The 22,091-nt window shown below is 37.5% G+C and overlaps 1 protein-coding gene across 8 annotated transcripts in view; it reads left to right on the top strand.

Annotated features, from left to right (window-relative positions):
* Positions 1-22,091, top strand: part of ARVCF (ARVCF delta catenin family member) — a 299,641-nt gene that overhangs the window by 10,801 nt on the left and 266,749 nt on the right. The window lies entirely within an intron of this gene.

The following is a 22,091-nucleotide window of genomic DNA, read 5'->3' as shown; positions in this document are numbered from 1 at the left end:
CCCTTGATTTGTTTCTTTTAGGTTTATGTGGTTGTTTCAGCTTTATTTTCAAATGAAGATGGATTAATTTGGTAAGAAGTATTGACAAGTATGTTTAAATAATTAAATTATTGCAATTATTTTTAAAATGGACTTGCAGATCAATTTGAGAAAAATGTCAATTTCCTCAGACTACCAAACTAAGAGAGGAGCTTTTAGCATAAAACTTGATTTTTTTACTTTGCTTACTCTAGGGGACTTTTTGATGTGCAAATATAAATGTTTATTTGTATGCATTTGTGATATCTCATTAGCTACTGAGATTCATGGGATTTGGAAGACTTGAGGTCATACAGTAAACACGAGAATTCCTTTTTCACCACGCTTGTTTAAAACTGCACACAGGCATTTAGTACATTCCCAAACCTGAGTAAAAAAAGTTCAGAGGTACTTGCAACTGTGAAGAGTTTCAAAATACAAAGTTTCCATTTATACTATGGTAAACTGTGTAATTAAGTCCAATCTCCAGCTGAGATTGTATAATTCAGAGAATACTGAACATCCACGCTTGCCTCAGGCTGTCTAGTGGACTATATTGCCCACAATTAAACAGATGAATGCACAAATAAGGATAGGCATCCTTCCAAACAGTTCTATCTATATTTAGCAAATTCTTCTCATTTCCCTCTCTGTAGGAGGGTAGTGATGCTGGTAACCTTAATATTGGCCAACAGAACTGTGACTGTCTTAAGCTCTGTCCTACAAGATGTTTTCCTTTCCCATATTATTTTGACCTTGTATTCTTTCCCTTTCTTTTGGATTAGATCTTTTTGTGTCCTAAACGAGAAATTTGCTTCACATTCTCCATCTGAATATAGAAATAAGTAAAAGTGAGTTCTCTGTGCCACAAAGGAATAGGAAGAACTTGAACATTTCACAAGTTAGTTTTATCTTTCATAAATTTCAGAACATTTAAGTCAGGGCAGTGATACAAAGATATCTCCTTTTTATGGCAACCAAAGCTGTAGATTCTGTAACTTTTTACTGCATTTTATGTATCAATATTTGAAGGACTACAATGCCTCTTGTTAAAATGCAGCAAGCTTTCTATGTAACATTCCCTCTAGAAAATACTGAATTCACTGTTTGTCTAGTTTTCTTAACTGATATTTGCATTTTCCTTTCTTAAACTTCCAAATTATCCAAATATGTATTAAAGTTGATGCTGTAGCTGGCAGGCTTGAAAGATACAGTCTAATTCACAGTATAATCTGCATGATTTTCCTAAATAAATTACTAACTTCAATTTAAGAAAAGAGGAATAGCTGTTTAATCTCATACTTGGTACATGGAGGTGTTGTGTTTCAGTAGGGAGACCTTGTAACTGTTAGATTTAGAAAGTAACTGGTGTGAATTGTCTTCCTCCCCCCGTCCCCCTCCTTTTTTTAATTGTCAAAGAGAAGTATTCCAAACTCGGATCCACTTGAGTCCAGAACAAGAGTAGACACAGGGTTTCATTAATTTCTTTCCTTCTGTGTTTTCATCAGGAAACAAGTTGTTTAACATTAATTTATAGAGAATAATCTTTAGTTGTTGAACTCACCACATTGTTCAGCAAATGTCAAAATAAGATGCAAAAGCTTATGTTGCGGTGAATCTTAAAGAAATGGAGTACTGAGTGGAAAAGCTTTGGAACTGGAGGGACGGAAAACAAGTCAAAGCAAGTTAAATCATAAAGACCTGTAAGATCATCTGGTCCATCTTTTGCAAGATTTCTCCGTATAGCATACAAAAGTCTTTGCTTCAAACTGTAATGTTGCATAGTAATTCAAGGAGGAGACCTTGAATTTCCTTCCAGTTCCCCTTCTGCTAATTTTAGAATAAGTTATTTCACTTGCCTCTTTGCTGTTTTTACTTCCAAGTACCTTATTTCTTAAGATTTAAGTCTTTAAGGGCAGAGATACTGCTCCTGGGACATCAGATTATGATGAACTGTATAATACTAATTTTGGTAATATAATACTTAACATAGCATATGTCATGTTTTCTGTGTCAGCTGCACCTCCAAACCTTGTAGGTCTGGGACAGTAGTCTGAGTTTAGCACCTCCTTCCCTTTCTTATACTTAAGGAAAATACTATTTACTTTTCTTTCAAATATGAATTTGTATAGATATCATAACCTTCATCTGCATTCCTACAGCTAAGTGCCTGGCTTTGATATTTTAGGAGAATAAAGTAGTATATAGTAGTTACGTCCAAAAGAATATTCTCTAAGCTGCCAGCACATTACATCATTCCTTTGTCATGACAGAAACCTGAGCTGTAGAGTAAGCAAATGATTTCACATTGGAACTTCCACTGAAGTTTAGCTGTGTGGGCTTTCCTTTGAGTCTGGACAGCTCTGCTGTTCTTCTGCCTTTAAGCATCTTCTACGTAATGTCAGCTTCCCAAGAACTGATCATTCTGATGGTTAAAAACTTCTCCATACTTCAGTTTATTTGTGGGGTTTTTTAGCCAGTTCATACTGGTTTGGTTTTGTGCTTCAATCGCTCCTCTCTTTCTCTTTTTCTATCTCTGAGAATTGCATGTTTAGTATATTTAGTGAGGACAGTTCTACCTCCTTTCAGCCTTTGTTTTGCTGGGCTAAATAATCCAAACTCTCATTCTCTGCTCATAAAATAGCTAGTCTATTCCCAGGTACTTTCAGTAGTCCATATTTATGCTGAGTCAATCTTTCTCCAATATGGATCTCTGGAATATCATACTGAATTCCAGATGCAGTTCTTAGGTTGTCACATACACTGGTATTAGCAATTTCTGCCTTCTACTGAAAATAGTTCACTGTTAGATCTTAGTATTACGTTGTCCTTTTCTCACATACAGCTCTCCCAGTTCTTATGTAGTTTACTAATACTTTTTTTCCTTCTCTCCTGAAGAAATCCAGGCTAAGGCCTACAGTTTCTAAGCTTACTGAAAATGTATGCATTTTACAAAAGAAATCTTTTTGGTTCTCAGATATAATCTAATACAGTGTGTTCTGTTGCTTTTTCCATCAGACCTGATGAAGGGGCTTGTATAAAGAACCAGGTACTAGAGATTAAACAATAGCTTAGATAAATAGGGAATATCCCAACTAACACTCAAATAAAATAGCTAAGCTTTATGTAAGAGGGAGTATACTGCTCTGCTCCTTTTCTCGGTACTGTGACATTTCTCTTTTACTGTGGTCAGTTTGAGAGAGGATTCTAGTAACTAACCATTTCAGGACCCTATGCCTAGAAAAGAAGGAGGGATTTATGTAAACTAAGAGACTACACAGGGAGTGTTAGAGAATGCTGGCGTACTAGCCAGGGAACAGAGAGATTGAGATTGTTTTCTCCATCAGGAGATGGGCATTAGTTGGACTGAAAGAACTGCAACAATTGGCAATAGACATTTTAAGCATAAATAAGACTATGTATTGGCTTCTTATTGGTTTTATCTTTTGTGCTACAGGCTTACTACCTGTGTGAGAATGAATAAATACTGCTGCATTTTGAAAGTGCTGTGTTTTACTTTATTAAACAAATTGGTTACTGATCCCTGCGATGAAAGAACTTACAGGTGCCAAATGCAGATGTGTCTGTTGCAGTAATGCAGTTGGGAAAAGGAGGCTGTAGGCTAGAGATTTAGTGTCTATGTGATTGTACTGTGTGGTTCCACCAATGATGCAGGAAGCAAGGCCTGTGAGAGAAGCCTTTTAGACCTTGAGAGGCCTAAAAAAAAAAAAAATAAATCTAGGCTGTAGTTTGTCATGGTACCACAAAAGAAGGGAAAGACTAATAAGAATTACAGAATAAACACAACTATTTCCTGTAAAAAGAAGTTGAAGTCTAAGGGAAAGCAGCTGGTCTCACAAAGGAAAGAGTGCTATTTTTTAATTTTATTTTTTTATGTTTTTTTAAGCCATAAACCAAATATTTTGGTATTGTAAAAGCTTCAAAACATTAATACAGGTATCTCTGTTAAACAGAGCTATTGTTCCAGAAGTAGACAAACTTTGGAGCTGTAATCTATAGGAAAAGTCCTGATCTTCAGAGAGTTTCTGACTTTGGTTAAATTCAAAAGACAAGTGATGTAGAGATCTCGGAAACGTTACTGTCTGCATAGTAGCTCAATTCAGAAAATTAGAATTTCACGTAGTGTCTGATTTAAATGAACTTTCTACTTTCTGTAGATCTATTAAGTATATCTGCATATACCCATGAGGCTGCTATACAGAGAATATAATTATTTTGTTTACCATTTTGAGATTGATGTGAGTGGGATCAATGCCAGTTACTTTGCTTTTCATTACTGAAGGCATCTGAAATGTTGACCAACCTTATCTTACTTGTGTCAAACAGGTCACAAAGCCCTTATATACACACCATTTGACCTTCTGGGACATTCTTCAAAGAATTGGCAGGCTTAGCATGTCACTTTTTTCTCACTTGAAGAAATTAAACCTAATTAGGAGGATCCTACTAATACAATGTAGATACAGATTACAGGTGCACACAGTGTGTGGAGAGTCCAGATGAAAATAGCTCTAATGAAGAAGGGGGGGGGGGGGGGAAGACCCCGAAATAGGCTGACTTATTTTAGAGTACAAGATTGATAATTTAGTGACTTTAGTAGCTGCACAGATATAAAATATTTACAGCAAGTTGGAGAATTTGAATGGGGAAAAGAAATCTCTCAAGGCATTTTCTTCTAGAGAATATAAAATGAGAAAGGAATTATGCACAAATATAACAATTACACAGTTTTAGTATTCGTGATTAACCATCTGATATTAATTTCTCTCTTCTTCACACAGGTGTAGTTTGACTGAATACACCTGAATTACTTATGTGTTTTAAGAGGAGAATCATGAACAGAATTGACTTCTCCTTGGGAAACCTTTGACATTTCACTGCCTGTTAACATTGTCTTTCTTACAGCAAATGTCACTTGAGACTTCTGTAATAAAGAACAAAAAATATGCTTGTGTGTTCTTGTCATGTCACATGAAATCAAGTGACTGATTTCTGATAGAAATCTCAAAAGCACTGAGTTTATACAGGTTTCTCCCAGTTCCACCTCAGAATACCTGCTTGCATGTATTTTTGGAGGCAAGGAATGTTAATAGTAGATTCTTGTGAGAAACTAATTATTTAAAATATCTTTGACACTATGAAATTGAAGGAAACTTACCGGGTATGTACAGTAAGAAGACAAAACCCAGCTGGTTTAAAGTAGGTGTAATATCCTGGTCCTTGTGTGACTAGGGAATTTAGAGCTGTCATTGGAAGATGAAGGAAACCAACTTTCTGCATTATTGGACCCAGAGGCCATACCGTGTCATTACTAATGCATGCAGGCATGTTCAATAAATTTCATAGTTATACATCTCATTGTCATTTTCAGAGCTCATTGATTTAAGAAGCTCCCACTGATCAAGAATACTACAACAGGCGGCACAGCCTAATATGCTGATAGTTACAAAGTGGAGAAGTCTTACTTTGATCAAAAACGGAGAAAAAAGTTTACTGTAAGGGTGAACTGAACACTGGAGCAAGTTGTCCAGAGAGGTTGTGGAGATTACATTCCTGGAAATTTTCAAAACCTGACTGGAGAAGAGCCTGAGCAACTTGGTCATAATTGACTCTGCTTTGAGCAGGGGAATTGCACCAAAAGATCTCCAGCGGTCCTTTCCAACTCCAATCGTTCTGTGATTCTGTGAGAATAAGATGGTTAACAATTGAATATCCTTCAAATTATTGTCTTCTACAAGAAGAAGCAAAGTTGCAAGGATCCTGATCGTGCAAAGGGCAGGAAGTCCAGAAAGGAGTTTCAGGGTTGCAAGACAATTTCCCCTTGCGTTTCTCACCAGTGAGTATAACCCATCAGTGAATATCCCAGCACGGGCAAGGGGCGTGAAGGGAGAGCTGGACTGACAAGAGTTGTGGTCAGGCTGGGGTGTGGCTGCAGTTCTGAGGGTACCATTAGCAGCTGCATTTATGAAACTCCAGTTTGTTTGGGTTTTTTAACCAACTTAGTTGTGTCCATTTAAATTAACACTTAAGGTCAAACTTCTGCCTTTAGTGAAATGAAGAATTTTAAAAGGTTTATTTAAATTTAAAGGCTTCGACTGTCACTTTATACAGCTGGCTTCAAAGCATATTGAATATAATCTTGTCATGAGTTTTGGCTTTGCCAGTAGATACATGTTTCTTCTATTATTTGGTTTGTTTCTATTTGGTATTTTGTTCTTTGAGAGTAATATTTGCAATTACTTTTCTACAATACCATGTTAGTAACAGCAGCAGGAAGCCATAGTTAGCTCGGTTGGAATATTTTGGCCTCTAGAGTTCTTGTTACTGCATTCAGAGTAGGAAATAACTGCCTGCTTATCTTTGTGGTATTCTGATTCCCTTCTTCCTTTCATCCCCTTTTCTTGTTCAGTAGTACTTCATTGGTTAGATTTAAGACAGATGGTAGGAATAGTAAATCCAAGTTGTTTTTAACAGATATTGTCTGACATTGGTGTGTCTGTAACTAGGAAGATGAAAACAATGGGCAGTAAATATTTTGGACAAGCTGAAAGAAGTTGCTAAAATAATTCATAATTGTTTTGCCTGTTAGACTGGATAAACAAAGCGAAAGTGATTTCCTTTTATTTATGCACATTTTTGAAGAGCCTCAGAATTGCTGCGATGGTGTATTGAGCTGTATTTCTGCTCAGTGCTCACTGCTTTTTGTTGACATATTTAATGTTACCCGTAACTTTCATCAGTGCAGTCCTCCTGTTGAGAATGTGGTGCTGTGGCACAGTCGTGGGACCGGAGATCTGTGCTTGGTTTTCACCTCTACAACTGGTCTGTATTAAAGTACCTTGAGGACATATTTGTAATATTAAAATAAAGGTGCTTAGCCTTTGTGAAAAATCATGTCTCTGTGGAACTAGGTTACCTAATGAGCATGTTTTATTCATCTCATGGGGACAAAGCCTGAGCTGTTAAATCTGTGGCAGCAAAACGAAACAATTTTTGAACCAAGTCATCATTTTCAGCATCAATAGAAGGTCATGCCCTTGTCAACTGGCGTTGGTTCAACATAAGGTTCCAGTCAGAATTGGCTGCATTATGCTTAGAGCTGCTCTTTAAGAGATCTTCACCCTTTACTATGTTTGGAACTGCTAATATGGTGGGTCTTTTGAATATTTATAAGAGACTTATTAAGATAGTCCTTACTGCAGTTATTCAGAATATATACTCATTAGTTCTTGGTAGCTGGTCTGGCAGAAAGAAGTTTGTTCAAGCTCATGATAGACCACTAGATTAAGTGCTCTTTTTCCATCATTTCTTCTCTCCTTAGTGTTGTGTGTTAAGCCATTATACTTATTTGGCAAGTTCAAAATACAACTGCACTTGTACTACTTCTGTAGTTTCAATGTTGGCTTGGTTTCTGAGAAATTCAGACCTTCTGGGACCTGGAGTTTGGCAGACTAAAATTTTTTAAACAAGGTTATAAGTGAAGACCGGAAATCTTGTTCTCTTGCTTTGCTGCTTGACTTACCTAGTGTTTTGCTCAGCTGTACTGTACAAGGATATCCAAAATCACATTACATCCATGCCCCTTGCAATTTTAAGAGTATGTTATTGCAAAAAGTTAGGGATATGTTTTAATAGGAGGTGATTGTTCTCATCAAGAATTACGGTAGTCTGATCTTTTTACAGTGCATGTATCATATGCTTGAATTTCTCTTCCCATGAGCATCTTCAGATGCTGAATAGTGATTAGTTTTTAATCAAGTGAAAATTACCAGAATGTGGAACATACTTTTTGAGCTATGTTGCTCAAAAAAGAGAAAAAGTTATAACATACATAAATATAAGTTACAGATAATTGTAATTTCTTCCTGAAATCTTCCTAGGTGCTACAGGCATGTATAGGTAGCAGAGCACCCAGATTTGTAACTCAAGTGACATCTTGATTTATATTGAAAACATGAATTAAAATGGCTTGCCATTCAGCTTTTGTTTTTCTTAATCAGCGAGATTCTTAAAAGTGATTTTTTTTTTTTTAAAAATAGGCCATAGTTTTCCACTTTTTTTTTAAAGAGTAGAAGCTTTTAAAATGGCTCATACAGAATTGCCATGCTTATTTAAAAATAATTTTAGAAGGGTCAGTTTAGGATTTGTTGCAATGTTTTAAAGCTTAATCAAGCTACTGGTGGCATTTTTAAATCTGTAATATTACCCCACTGATGTCTGTTTAATATTATTTCTGATTGTTATCACTGTTTGCATTTCTTCTTGGTTAGGGGAAACCATGTGTTCATTTTACTTTTTGGAAGAAATTTTTATGAGGGCAAGCAATGTCAAGATTTTGCTTCTGACCTCTGGATTGAATTGCACAGCAGGCAAAGTCTGAATTGCTAATAAAAATGAAACTTTTGAGGAAAATTCTTGCCTGAGGTTGGATTTGTACTGATTCAACAGACTTCTTATGATTCAACCATCTCCCTCAGTGCTGCTTCTGGAACAACATGACCCTTTAATGAAATTTTATTTTGTGACAAACTGAATTTCCGTGTACGTGCTCTACTTGCCAGTATGTTTCGTGTTTGTGATGAGGTTTCTCCTTTGTTCTGTAGTACTTAAAAGCATTTACTTATCAGAGTTGAAGATAAATAAAGCATCCTGTTTACTAATTAGATAAATTTTCATCAAGTGTCATCCTAAAGTCACTGGAATTACTGTCTTAAGACATAGTATTGCCTTATAACTTGTAAATTATGAAATGAAACATAAAATTTACCGTGGAAGGTGAAGGCACACAGGGAGAATATACAGTTTTTGTAAGGCAGCCAAATGCTGACTGGCTTACAAGAAGGGCGGAGGGGGGGGGAAACAAAGTCTTCCTTCATAAAAGCAGTCTGCAGATAGCTTTGTTCGTATTTTTTAGATCTCTTAAAATAAATCAGTTTCTCTGATATAAAAAGCTGTTTTTCCCGTTGAGTGCACATACATCTTTTGTGGGTCTGAGTGTTAGTCATTTTTTACTGGTATTAGTGGGTTCAGGTTGGGCCTTGTGTGTGAGCACTCTTCATTGAGGACTGGGAAAAAAAACCAACAAAACAAACCCTAGTTATTTGTGATATTGATTACTTAAATCACTGCTGTTAGAGGATACCCTATATGTCAGTGTGACTGTCCTACAAATCCAGCCTAGCCAGCAGTAGAAGGACCAATGGCCAGTGGTGCTTTGAGATTGTAGTAGTATAGCTACACTTGGGCATATATATATTCCTCTGTGTCTTGCCTAATATGTAGTGAAAATCAAGAATTCTATGGTACTACCATTCAAGTATCTTGCTTCCTTTTTTTTAAGTTTAGAAATTCTGTAGAGGAATCGGGGATCTAAAGTTTTTTTAGATTTTAAGGTCAGAGTAAGATTTATCCTCTTCTCTCTTGTAACTCCAATGCTGCTAGCTCTTAGTGTTCTACATTAGATGGAGGTGCGACTTCCAACCTGCAGTGTATGTATGGCATCAGATGTATTTCTAGCTTGGAAACAAAGGCAGGTAAAGCAGTTGGAAACTTATGATGTTTGGAGTTAAAAAAAAAACAAACACAAAGAACAGCTGATCAAGACTTGGTAAAGTGTAGCCCAAGACAGTGTTTGTGTTCCCTGAGAATTAACACTTTGAGTTATTGTTAACTTGACTTGAAAAATTCTCCAGTTTCCTTGTAACTTCAAGTATGTATGTTTTCTGTGGAAAATATTCTTGTATGTATGTAAGTGTTAGGTCATTGAAAACAAGCATATGATCCAGAAAAAATATATTTAAGCAAAGAGATAATGAGAAACATCTTGGCTGTTTTACATCTTGTTACTGTACACTTAAATGATTTTTGGATTTTGTGATCTAGAGATTTCAGAAGAAACTTGTCTGCATACTAGAGCATTCAAACCAGATAAGAAATTTCTACCATGAACTTTGATTTTGGGAAGTAGGGACTCTAGAGGCTGATGAAAGTCTTGACTTAGCTGTTTTGAACTAGGGATAGCAGTGAGTTTTGGCAAGTGTTTGGGCTGTGTAGCTGTATATAGAGTTGTGCCATTACTCGGTTCAACAAGCCACTAGTCACATCAGTTACAGAGTTTCTAGTCAGAGTTTGATCTGTCTCTTACGTTTTCCAGGGATATCCATAACTTTGAGTTGTGCTTTATGAACAAGGAAAGGGGCCTAACAACTCGCCTGAAAGGGTGGTAAGAGTTGTCAAAATTTCCTTACATATATTTTTATTTCTTTTATTAACTACACATGTTTATGCCTATGAAATCTAGAAGGCAAAATTGTTACTAATTTAATCCTTCTTGCTATTTACTGTTCCAGACAGTGTCACAATTGTCACTCACTAGCCAACAATAAAGTGATGAAAGACTAAATTCATTTTATGGTAATAGTCTTTAGTGGCCTTTTTCTCAAACAGTAGGACTATTGAACTGAGCATGGCTAAAATATGTGAGAATTTGAATTGGTCTTCTTGGAATAGCAAACCACTATATGAAAACAAATGTCTGTATAATCAAAATGTAGAATAATTAACTACATATAATGTAACTAATAATAAAGCTTCCAAAACTTTATAAATGGACCTTTTCAAAATGTTTTGTTCTGCTGCTGTCCTGCTTTTAGACAGGAGGTGAACTGGCTTCCCACCTCCTAACTGCCTGCTCTCAGCCACTCTCAGTTTTGCGTTCAGTTGTACCATCAGACTTCATTTGAGGTTGTTCTCTGAGCTCTCTGTGCAGGAATCTGTGGCACATGAATGTAACACAGGTATAAATTCAGTGGTTACCTACTTGTGTGATGGGATGTATGGCTTTCTGCGGCATTTGGCCCTTCTCCTAACTTACTGGTTTTAAGTGAAGGGCCCTTGTCAGAACAGTACAGTCAACATAGTCAAAGACCAAGCAATTTATTAATTTGTATGACTTCGGATGACTTGGGAAGTCATTCCTGAGATAACTAGCCAGACAGAAGTTTTCTTACACAAGGAGAAGCCATCTACGTTAGGATAAAGGAACATAATTTAAAAAAGTTGGTCTTTTAAATGATTAAAACCAGAAGACAGCTGTACTTGCTAAATAAATAAAATTGAATAATTCAAACTTTTAAAAGTCTTAATTTTCTAATTTAATTTCTTTAAATAGTCTCTATCTTTGTTTTAGGGAAAGTAGAATTTTGGATGACAGATGGGAATACAGTTTACATAGTACAAGCAAAACTGAAAGTTACTGCTTCTTAATATCCTAAACAATATGGAAGAGGTGGGAGATTTCTTAGGAGACAAAATTTCACTGTAACAGTCATCCCGAGGTGAAATTTGTAGTATTTAGAGCAAAGGAAAATAATCGTAGGGGTGAAAGGGAATTAAGTGACAGGAACTAGAAGGAGCTATCTCGTACTAAACTTGCTCAAAATTAGGAAAAAAGTAACAGGCAATCAAATGAGATGCTGTTTGTGGATACATGAGCAACCTATTATTATTCTGCAGCATATTTGTGAAGTAAAGGAATGTACAACTTTGAAAATGTTCCTGCTCCTTCTACACTGAAGAAACAGTAGTAATTGTGCTATCATTACCAAAGATATTTTTTACAGAGTTCATAACTAAGACTGTACTCATTTTAAAGGGTATGTCACCCTTAATCAGGAGTGCCATACATTTTCAGAATGATGGTGCTTTCGATTTATTGCTTGTCAGCTCTGAAGAATGTTGGTTAGTTCCTTTACAAGTGCAAGTCATTGGCTGAGACTGCTCACTTATAAAACAATTTTAGATTTATTTTGGTTATTGGTTTGTGGCTTTTAATGATAAAATAGAATTGCATTTTTTTTGCAATAGACATCTTGGTGGAAAATGTGAAAGGCTGGAGCCATTTGGAATTGCTCTTACTCCCACTGAGGTCAGCAGTAGAATTTCTGTGGCTTTCAGTGGGAGTAACATTATACTGTCTGAATGTGAAGACCTTCCTTTTAAAAAACACTTATAATAGTCTGCTGTAGTGAGGGTTACGTGAAAACTAAGTAACTATTGTACTACTTGATTATGAAAAAAAAGATATTTTCTAAGTAGGAGAAAGAAGTTTTAACCATTTCTGTTATGCTAGCATATTGATTTTTTTTTTTTAATACCTACAGCTCTGAAAATCATTGCACCATAAAAATTGGTTATCTAAAATTATTTTGCTTATATCATCCAGTGTCTTTTATTATATTGTATGCAGGAGTAGGTCTGAACAGACAGAGTGCCTTCTCACAAGGCAAGAAGGAGAATTGCAGGATGAATACTTATTGGAGTAATGGTAGACATGGCCTAAATTCTACAATCACAGATATTACTGGTCATCTAAATACGGACTCCAGATTAGAGAGAAAGCATGCAATTTCATGAATAGATGTTAAGTTTTCAAAACTGTGTGTTAGTTCTCAACTCTTAATAAAAGCTTCCTATAATATTATTAGTGGCATTTTCATGGATGTCATTTAAGAAAAGGATTAACTATTTTTTCAAAGGTGAATATTTCAAAAAGTGAGATACTGTATTCGTTATGCAATAACTTTCATTAAGAACTCCCCCCCACGCCCAGGAAGATGCTATTACAAGTGAATTTGGCATAAAGCTTATAGCTAATGGTTGCCCAGAAATTATTTGTGAAACATTAAAAATAACTGCCTTTTCAGAAATTAATACTAAATAGATATTTCCAGAACTGTGGTTGTGTCATTTAAATGGTCAGTTTTGATTGTAATGTGCAAAAAGGAGTTGACTTGATTTCAAACATGTTCCAGGCTGCGAGGTTTCAGACCTGAGCCATCCAGAACATGTGGTTTTTTTATCTGTTATAAACATTTTTTCCTTGTAATTAATTTTTTCCCCTAATTCATTGCTCGTAGATTAATGTCTGCTTATTTTGGGTTTCTACTGTCTTTTCTGGAACAATCAAGAATGATGAATTAATGTTGTCTAATTGATGGAGTGCTATAGATTAATCAAACTCCTACTTAATACACTTGATATTTCTTGTGAGTAAATTATTTTTTAAAAAATGGTCTGTAGTTAAGTTTATAATAAAATTAAGTCTTGGGCATGTCAGATTCTTTGTCACGTCCAGGAAGTGCAAGATATGACCCAAATACTCAAACAACCCAAAGATAGCATTTTGGTTTATAAACATTTGCAGCGTAAACAAGTCTGAGCTAAGTCATTTTAGAAAGGAGTTTCCCCTCCAGGTAGTGTATATTATATGTAGATGTTAATTAGTGATTTTTTTCATACGTAGCTCTTGGAAATTATTTTTATCTGGTTTATCTGACACCAAGTTTAATTGTCTTGAATTTGAACTTTTACTATTGTCTCTGCATGACATTAGTTTAAAAACTAAGTCTGATGACTTACTCTGTGGTGTATGCCTGAGAATTTACCTCTATGTGATTATCTTTAGTTAATGATCATACAAGCCTTCCAGAATTGCTGATGAGTCCTAATTTTGCCTTCATTATTATTCACACAATTCTAGTGCCTTTGGTGGTGTTGAATGGATTTAAAAAGGAATGTTGGATTCTTACATACAATATGCATGGGTTTAATTTCTTGTATTTCTGATAGTCTCTCTTGGAATCACTTTATGATTCCTAATTAAAAATGGCTACTTGTTTGAAAGCGTGGGGAATTTGCCTTGGTGCTGCTTATGACCGGCATGGTTTATTGACGATCATGTGGTCAGGCACCTGAAGAGTTGAACTCCTCCTGTTAACCTGTCTGAGGCCTGGGTTGCAAGGCACTGTGGTGTTGGAAGTTGCTGCCCTACATGCTTAGGTCTCCTAACAATGATGACAGTAGCAAGAGCAAGCCTGGTACTCTGCAGCAATGGTGCAACAGGCAGCAGGCTGTGGCTGTTTTGTTTCCTCCAGTTCACTGCTTGTGCAGCTGCCTATGCACTAACAGAAGATAGGTTGCATTACTACAAATAATATTTTATGGTTTGGTCAGGGTTTACTAAATTATAATTCACTTTAGGGAGCATCAGAACTATTGGAATGCTGATTATCAAAACAGGCAGGCTTTTTTTAGTAGGGTGTAGTTAATAGATTTCTTGATGTGGCACATATCATCTGCTTATTAGCAAAATGTCTTGCAAAAATACTTATCTGAAGTAGAATTTCATTGAATTGCCTGCATAAGGTTGGCCTTAAAAGTGGACTTTCACGTAGCTGAAGTCTGTATGATACTTCATTATGTGCCTTCTTGTTTTCTACTTCACAGCTCAGAGAAAATTTGCTTCATCTAAAATGCATTAGTACTCAAAATTTGTATGCTTTTCTGGGAGAAAGACACAAAAGACAGAAAGACCCAAAAAACAGATAATCTGTAGACAGTATATGCATGTGGAAACATGCTAATGTACACCTATCAGAGAGAGTCATACGTCTTTGCAAACGGTATTGAAAACAAACATGTAATCTAACTGTGAGTGTTTTCATTCTGGTTAAACGTAGAATGTAACTCCTCTGTAATACCTTTGCTGGCATGTTCCCTGAAGCCGTACTGAATTTCCCCATGTGGCTCTAACTGGGAGATTAAAAGTTTAGGATTTAATCTGTACTTCCATAGCAAGAGTCATGGTAGACCTTCTTAGTATTCATTCAGTGTTCTTGGAGACATCTCTGGCAATACTGGAGTAATATTGGCATGGTCTATTAAAACTACAGTGAATAAAACTTTAAGACCCAATCTCTTGATTTACATTTCTTACAGCAACATCTAATAGAATCGACAAGGCATAAATGTTAGACAAATTTTCTCATTTTATTTAGATCCATTAAAGCCCCTTCCAAGCAGATAAAGGAAACTTATATGATGAAAAGAATTAAACAATAAATGTGAAGCATTATCTTAGAAATACCTTACAATACCTGCTCCTTAGTGTGCCCCTCCTCAGAAACATATCCTCTTCAATTAACTTTAAATTGCAGAACTGATACAGATGCAGTCGCAACGCAGCCATTTTCAGCTGCTGCACCCGGCCATGGTGACTGTTTTTAATCGTTGTTTCTTCAGGTGTTAAAAGGTATACTTTATAAAAGAGGACAGGCAATTTTATTTGTCTTTTGCTACTTTCTTGATTTCTTGTAATTCCAGTATTATTCTTCCATTGTAAACTTTCAAATTATGCTTTAGAAAAAGCTTTATGGTAAGCATTGATTAAACATTGCTTCCCCCCCCCCCCTAAAGCTATATGTGGTGTATAAATTGGTGCTGTTGGCTTCAACAGGGATGTTTATGGAACAAGTCTGACTTGCCAACTTTGCAGTAGAAGCTTGTTGAAAATTGTCAATAAGAATTTTGCTAGACTTTTTTCCTTGTACAACTTAAAGGGTCTTCCTGTTAAAAACCTGATGACTGTTAAATTTTGAAATAGGCTCTTAAAATACCTACATAATAATGTCAAGAGCATTAAACTCTAATAAAACAATCACCTTTGCCTTTTAGATTTAAAGTTGAATTTTCCCTCCATCTGGAGGGTTACACTTGAACAACTGCGGAGACGCATTGTCCCATGAGAGTTCTGGCAGGGATTGTTTCCCTGAAATAGTGCATTCAGAAACAGAAAGGAAGTATGCCCTGATATGTCTTGGAAGCTAAAAGCATTGCTTGTTCCTCCTGTCGTTCCTGACTGGAATTCCAGTAATTGTTGCAGCTTTAGCATCGCCCACATCAGTAGAAAGGGAGACTTTTGTTCCTTGCAACTGCTACCTACCATTGCAAAGATGGTTCTCAGGCATTTTTGACTGGGGATATGAGGGCATATTTATCTCATTAAAATGATCATTAGCATATTCTTCCATTGACATTATCTTCAGCATGTTCCTTCTTCTAATTAAATTGTAGCCTATTGTATGGTAATTCTTTTGCTTTCCTGAAGTGTTTCTTCTCCTTAAGATAGCTGTAGAGAATCAGAATTGATAGTTACCTCAATGAGCTGCATGAAAGAAGATTGAATTCATAATGCTGTAATGGATCACAGCACTTCTTGTTTTGAGAATTTCTTCTCTTGGCACTAGGCATTTGTGAAAATACCTGCTGGTATTTTTTTCAAGTTTTACTATGTACATGTAGGGGATATTATTTTGGCACAAAGATGTAACTCTTTATTTGGTGACAAAGATAAAATTTTCAGCATTCTTGGAGGAAGTTTGGGTTTGGTTTGGTAGTTGCACATCACTCTCTGGGTATTTATAGATACAGGGGGCAGCACAAAGGCTAGATGCTTTCCAGCATGTGTTAATGCAGTAGTATATCTTTCAAGAAGTTTTTTTACAGAGCTGAGCTTGGAAATATGTTTGAAAACAGCCTTGTCACACATGTCATCAAGGTCAGAAGGGAGAGAAAGCAGAAACTTCAACATTTCAACTAAGGTTTTGTGAAAGGAGGGTAGAATGTTAGTGTTTGCTAACTAGTGAACTAGTCTCTTCATGCCTCTTGAGCAGTCCTTCAGTAGAGATGAATCAGTTTTTCCTGTTCCATGAAATGTTTAGCTCACACTGCTGTTTGGGACTTGAACATTGAACTTGCAGGGAATATACTTGATAAAACCCACTGATGATGGATTATGAATCTGAAGTGTTAAAAGTGGTATCAGATGAAAGCCTGGAGTGCACAGTGTGAAAAATCCCCAAGTGAGGTTGGGAGTGTGGTGTCTGTACTTGGAAATACTCTACTCGTTGATGTGATGGAGAACAGAGATTAATTCACAGTCTCTGTCTATAGGCAGTGGAGGCTTTTTGACACAGCTGTAGTGCTTTGGAAAGGGCCTCTTCCAACTGTAGTTTTGACTTTATCATGCTTTGCTACAATCAGTTCTGAAGAAATGAGAACAGTTGGTTTCATGTTATAGCAATTCAGTGGTATGTGGTGAATACCAGCTCATTCCTTTGAGTACTGGCTTAGAACACCTTTTAATTTCAAATAAACATCAACTGAAAAATACTTATTTTGCTGAGCATTGGAGCTGATTAACGCCATCATAACATGTTTCTGTGTTTAGTAGTTTAAGCTTATTACTTACAGTTTTGGGAAACTGCCATGTGTGTTGGTAGCACTCAGTTGTTAATTTAAAAAAAATGTTATACATCAGTTAGACGAATATTAGGGTCCCAGATCTGGAGGTATACAGCCTTATCAAAAGCAGACTTTCTATAATAATCTTTGTGTGCCAGTGACATTGTAGGATGAGTGCTGCTTTGTGTTCATTTTTTTAACCAAGAAAAACTCCACTGATCTATTGGATTTATTCCAGACTTAAACCACTGCAAAAGCATACTACTGCTGTGTAAACACTTTCTGCCAGCAGGTGGAAATATATATACAACTCATCCATTGACTTATTTCTGTCTTTGGCTGGCTGATATCTCTCTCCCAATCACTGAAGCTGAAGGTTTGTGAAAATCCTATTCAAGATTTGCAACATAATGGATCTTGCTGTGCCAAAATTTGCAAGTTCAGCTCTCTTATGGATGCCTAACTGCTCTTGGACCTGTCAGGTATTCCATCTCTGTGCTGTAGCATTATCACCGAACCTTCTAACATAGTCATGTATTAAATAAAAAGCAATAATTCATAGAATCGTAGAATGGTTTGGGTTGGAAGGGACCTTACGGATCATCTAGTTCCAACCCCCCTGCCATGGGCAGGGACACCTTCCACTAGACCAGGTTGCCCTGGCCTTGAACACTTCCAGGGATGGGTCATCCACAACTTCTCTGGACAACCTCTTCCAGTGCCTCACCACCCTCATAGTGAAGAATTTCTTCCTTACACCTAATCTGAATCTACCCTCTTTCAGTTTAAAGCCATCACCCCTTGTCGTATCATTACATGCCCTTGTAAAAAGTCCCTCTCCAGCTTTCTTGTAGGCCCCTTCAGGTACTGGAAGGCTGCTATAAGGTCTCCCCGGAGCCTTCTCTTCTCCAGGCTGAACAACCCCAACTCTCTCAGCCTTTCTTCATAGGAGGTGCTCCAGCCCTCTGATCATCTTCATGGCCCTACTCTGGACTCACTCCAACAGGTCCGTGTAGTTCTTATGTTGGGGGCCCCAGAGCTGGATGCAGTACTCCAGGTGGGGTCTCACGAGAGCGCAGTAGAAGGGCAGAATCACCTCCCTTGACCTGCTGGTCATGCTTCTTTTGATGCTGCCCAGGATATGGTTGGCTTTCTGGGCTGCAAGTGCACATTGCTGGGTCATGTTGAGCTTCTCATCAACCAACACCCCCAAGTCCTCCTCCTCAGGGCTGCTCTCAATCCATTCTCAGCTCAGCCTGTATTTGTGCTTGGGATTGCCTGACCTATGTGCAGGACCTTGCACTTGGCTTTGTTGAACTTCATGAGGTTCGCATGGGCCCACCTCTCACGGCTGTCAAGGTCCCTCTGGATGGCATCCCTTCCCTCCAGTGTGTCGACCACACCGCGCAGCTTGGGGTTGTCAGCAAACTTGCTGAGGGTGCACTCAATCCCACTGTCTATGTCGCCAACAAAGATGTTAAACAGCACTGGTCCCAATACCGACCCCTGAGGAGCGCCACTCATCACTGGTTTCCACTTGGATATTGAGCCATTGACAGCGACTCTTTGAGTGCAACTATCCAGCCAATTCCTTATCCACCGAGTGGTCCATCCTTCAAATCCATGTCTCTCAAATTTAGAGACAAGGATGTTGTGCGGGACAGTGTCAAATGCTTTGCACAAGTCCATGTAGATGATGCCAGTTGCTCTTCCCTTATCCACCAACACTGTAACTCCATGTTACAGTTAATACCAAATTTATCAGGCACAATTTGCCCTTAGTGAAACCATGCTGGCTGTCACCAATCACCTCCATGTTTTCCATGTGCCTTAGCATAGTTTCTAGGAGTATCTACTCCATGATCTTCCCAGGCACAGAGGTGAGACTGACTGGCCTGTAGCTCCCTGGGTCTTCCTTTTTCCCCTTTTTAAAAAGGGGAAGCATAACCTTTTCCAGTCAGTGGGAACTTTACCAGACTGCCACGACTTCTCAAATACGATGGACAATGACTTAGCAACTTCATCCACCAGTTCCCTCAAGACCTGCGGATGCATCTCATCAGGTCCCATGGACTTGTGCACCTTCAGGTTCCTTAGATGGTCTCGAACCTGATCTTCTCCTACAGTGGGCAGTTCTTCATCCTCCCAGTCCCTGCCTTTGCCTTCTGCAGCTTGGGCGGTGTGGCTTGAGCACTTGCCAGTGAAGACTGAGGCAAAAAAGTCGTTGAGTACCTCAGCCTTCTCCATGTCCCAGGTAACCAGGTCTCCCGTTTCGTTCCGGAGAGGGCCCACATATTCCCTTGTCTTCCTTTTATCCCCAACATACCTATAGAATTTTTTCTTGTTGCCCTTGACATCCCTGGCCAGATTTAATTCTGTCAGGGCTTTAGCTTTGCTAACCTGATCCCTGGCTGCTCGGACAATTTCTCCGTATTCCTCCCAGGCTACCTGTCCTTGCTTCCACCCTCAGTAGGCTTCCTTTTTGTGTTCGAGTTTGTCCAGGAGCTCCTTGTTCATCCATGCAGACCTCCTGGCGTTTTTGCCTGACTTCTTCTTTGTTGGGATGCATCGCTCCTGAGCTTGGAGGAGGTGATCCTTGAATATTAACAATATTAATTGTTTCAAATGAACATGAGCAATACCTTCCATAGAAATAAAAGTGGCTAGGAAAGATGTAATTATTTTTTAAGTATTAGAGGTGCATATTTTCCTGTCGAAAATACTTAGCGGCAGTAATGGTCCTCAACTGAATCAAAGGAATAAAATGGAAAAGGGAATTGTGCAGTCTAGAACCAGAAGAGCAGATGATCATGGGAGGATGACTTTTCATCTGTCTGATGTTAGTAAATTTGAACTGTATATCAAGGCAGATTAGGAAAGGAGCTTACTTTGCAAAGGTGAGACTCATAGCTACATATATTCCTTCTTGTTTTCCCCCCTATTGTCAACGCAGTTACCATTCTAGGACTTACCTTTGAGTGGAAAGTAGATCTTGAAGGAGGTAGTGCCAAAACCTGAAACTAATAAACTTGCTAGATAGTTCTGTGGTCATACATAATTCTCCTCCAAAGAGCATGAGGACAAAGCATCTTTTACTAAGTAAAGACAACAATGATAAAGGGAAAGAAATACGTATAACTGTCTATATGGGAAAGATACTTTGTCTATATATGGGAAAATTACTATGAAATAAGCTAGGATGTGAATTTACATTCTTTCACTGTTCCCTGGACTTTCCTTTCCTATGTGAGGGGTAAAGATAAGGACAGTTTTTGAGAAGGTCAGCTTGCGCTTTTTTGGGGGGTTAAGAATGTCATGGGGGGAAACATTTTTCACTGTCTTCTCTATGTAGAGAAGGTTGTAGGTATTTATATAGTGTTTTTGTGATAAGGCATAGTCCGCAATTCGTGTTGTAGCACTGATAGTGAAAAAAGCACTTGGGTACTTTTGGGGAACAAAAAGTTGCTACTGTTTAACAAATGATAACATTATTTTTTGCTGTAAGTTTTCATCTCTTTCCATGCTACCACTTCCTTAATTTTCAGGGACCAAAGAGTTTAATTCCTAAGTTTTTCAGTTAGTTCAGGTGAGCAGAATTACTGCTGCCTGGTTGTCAGGTTCTGTTTTATTTGATGTATGTGATAGCAGTGGACTGGATAATATTTGACCAAAACACCTTCCTTTTCAGTGAAGCTATCATGCAAGTGCATACAGTCAAATAAAGAAAGGAAAAAGCACTTTATGGAGTGGTGAGTGTTCTGGGAATCCTTTAGTCTTAGAAACTTGATGGGAAGAGTGGCATTACCATCACTTGTTGTTACTCCTTATTCTCTCCACTGAAATTTGACTCTTTTGGCAGTGATAAGAAGAATAAGGAGCTTTTACAAAGATGACTACAGCCAAAGCTGTCTATAATAACATTACCGCAAAACTTAACTTGTTTTGATCTATAGATCTTGAATTAACTGCTTATAGTAAATGGGTGCTATTGTTTTTTTGCTATTGTCTTCAGAAACCATTTTCAGAAAATGTATGGGCTAGTAGTAGTTACATGTGATCTCTTTAAGTCTGGACTCTCCAGTTTCTGTTAATGAAAGAGAAGTATCAGAATAATGTGCTATAATACCCACTACAGGTAATTAAAGGTTGTAGACTGTGGCTGTCTATTGTATGTTTCTGAAGTGATTCTCTGTGGTACGCATTTCTTCAGTTGGCCTTGGAACTGTTGTATTGCAGTAAATATACCTGTGTTATAGTACTAATCACATATAAAGATGATCTTTGCCAATGAGTTTGTAGTTAACACAAAGATTCTCTAGCTTTTTCATTGCGATCTTAGCTATTTGGAATTCAGAACTAGTCATGCCATCTTGGCACAGTAGGACACATTTAACTGAAAATAACTTTGGTTTTGGAAGCAATTTTTACTTGTTAGAGTTTACATAAGATCAGAATTGGATCCTAGCTTTGTATTTGAGGTTGACCTTTTCATGCTACTTCCATTACTATCTAACTATTATATAGTGAAGAGTTGCTATTATTTATTGTGGTATGATGGAAAGTCAGGTTTTCAGGTCCAACAGAGAGTTGTGGGATAATCAGCTTGACAAGGCACTGGGTGAGATACCTTGGATCCAGTTCTTAAGTACGAAAAGCTTGGTTGGTCCCTGAGGAAGACACTAAGTCAAGAGCAGGAGAAGACATCTTAGGGGTATTGATACTTGATGTTCAGATGAAGGCAAACTCTAGAAAGGAATTTGGAAGACTATTCTTTGAAGTGTGTGTCTGGATGATGGTAGAAGCAAGGGATGGAATAGTACAGGTCTGGACTTATTCACAAAATGGCTAGAAAAGCTGTTTATATTTATAGAGAGTGGTGACACTCGTAATACTTGTGCCATTCAGTTTGTATTAAAGCTATGTTGAAAGAAGCTAAATACAGAAAACACATTGGATTTTGAAGCTGACAT

Source organism: Aptenodytes patagonicus, chromosome 15 (assembly GCF_965638725.1).
Source record: "Aptenodytes patagonicus chromosome 15, bAptPat1.pri.cur, whole genome shotgun sequence".
NCBI lineage: Eukaryota > Metazoa > Chordata > Aves > Sphenisciformes > Spheniscidae > Aptenodytes > Aptenodytes patagonicus.
The sequence above is the reverse complement of the archived record's forward strand: the minus strand, read 5'-3'. Positions and strand labels throughout refer to the sequence as shown.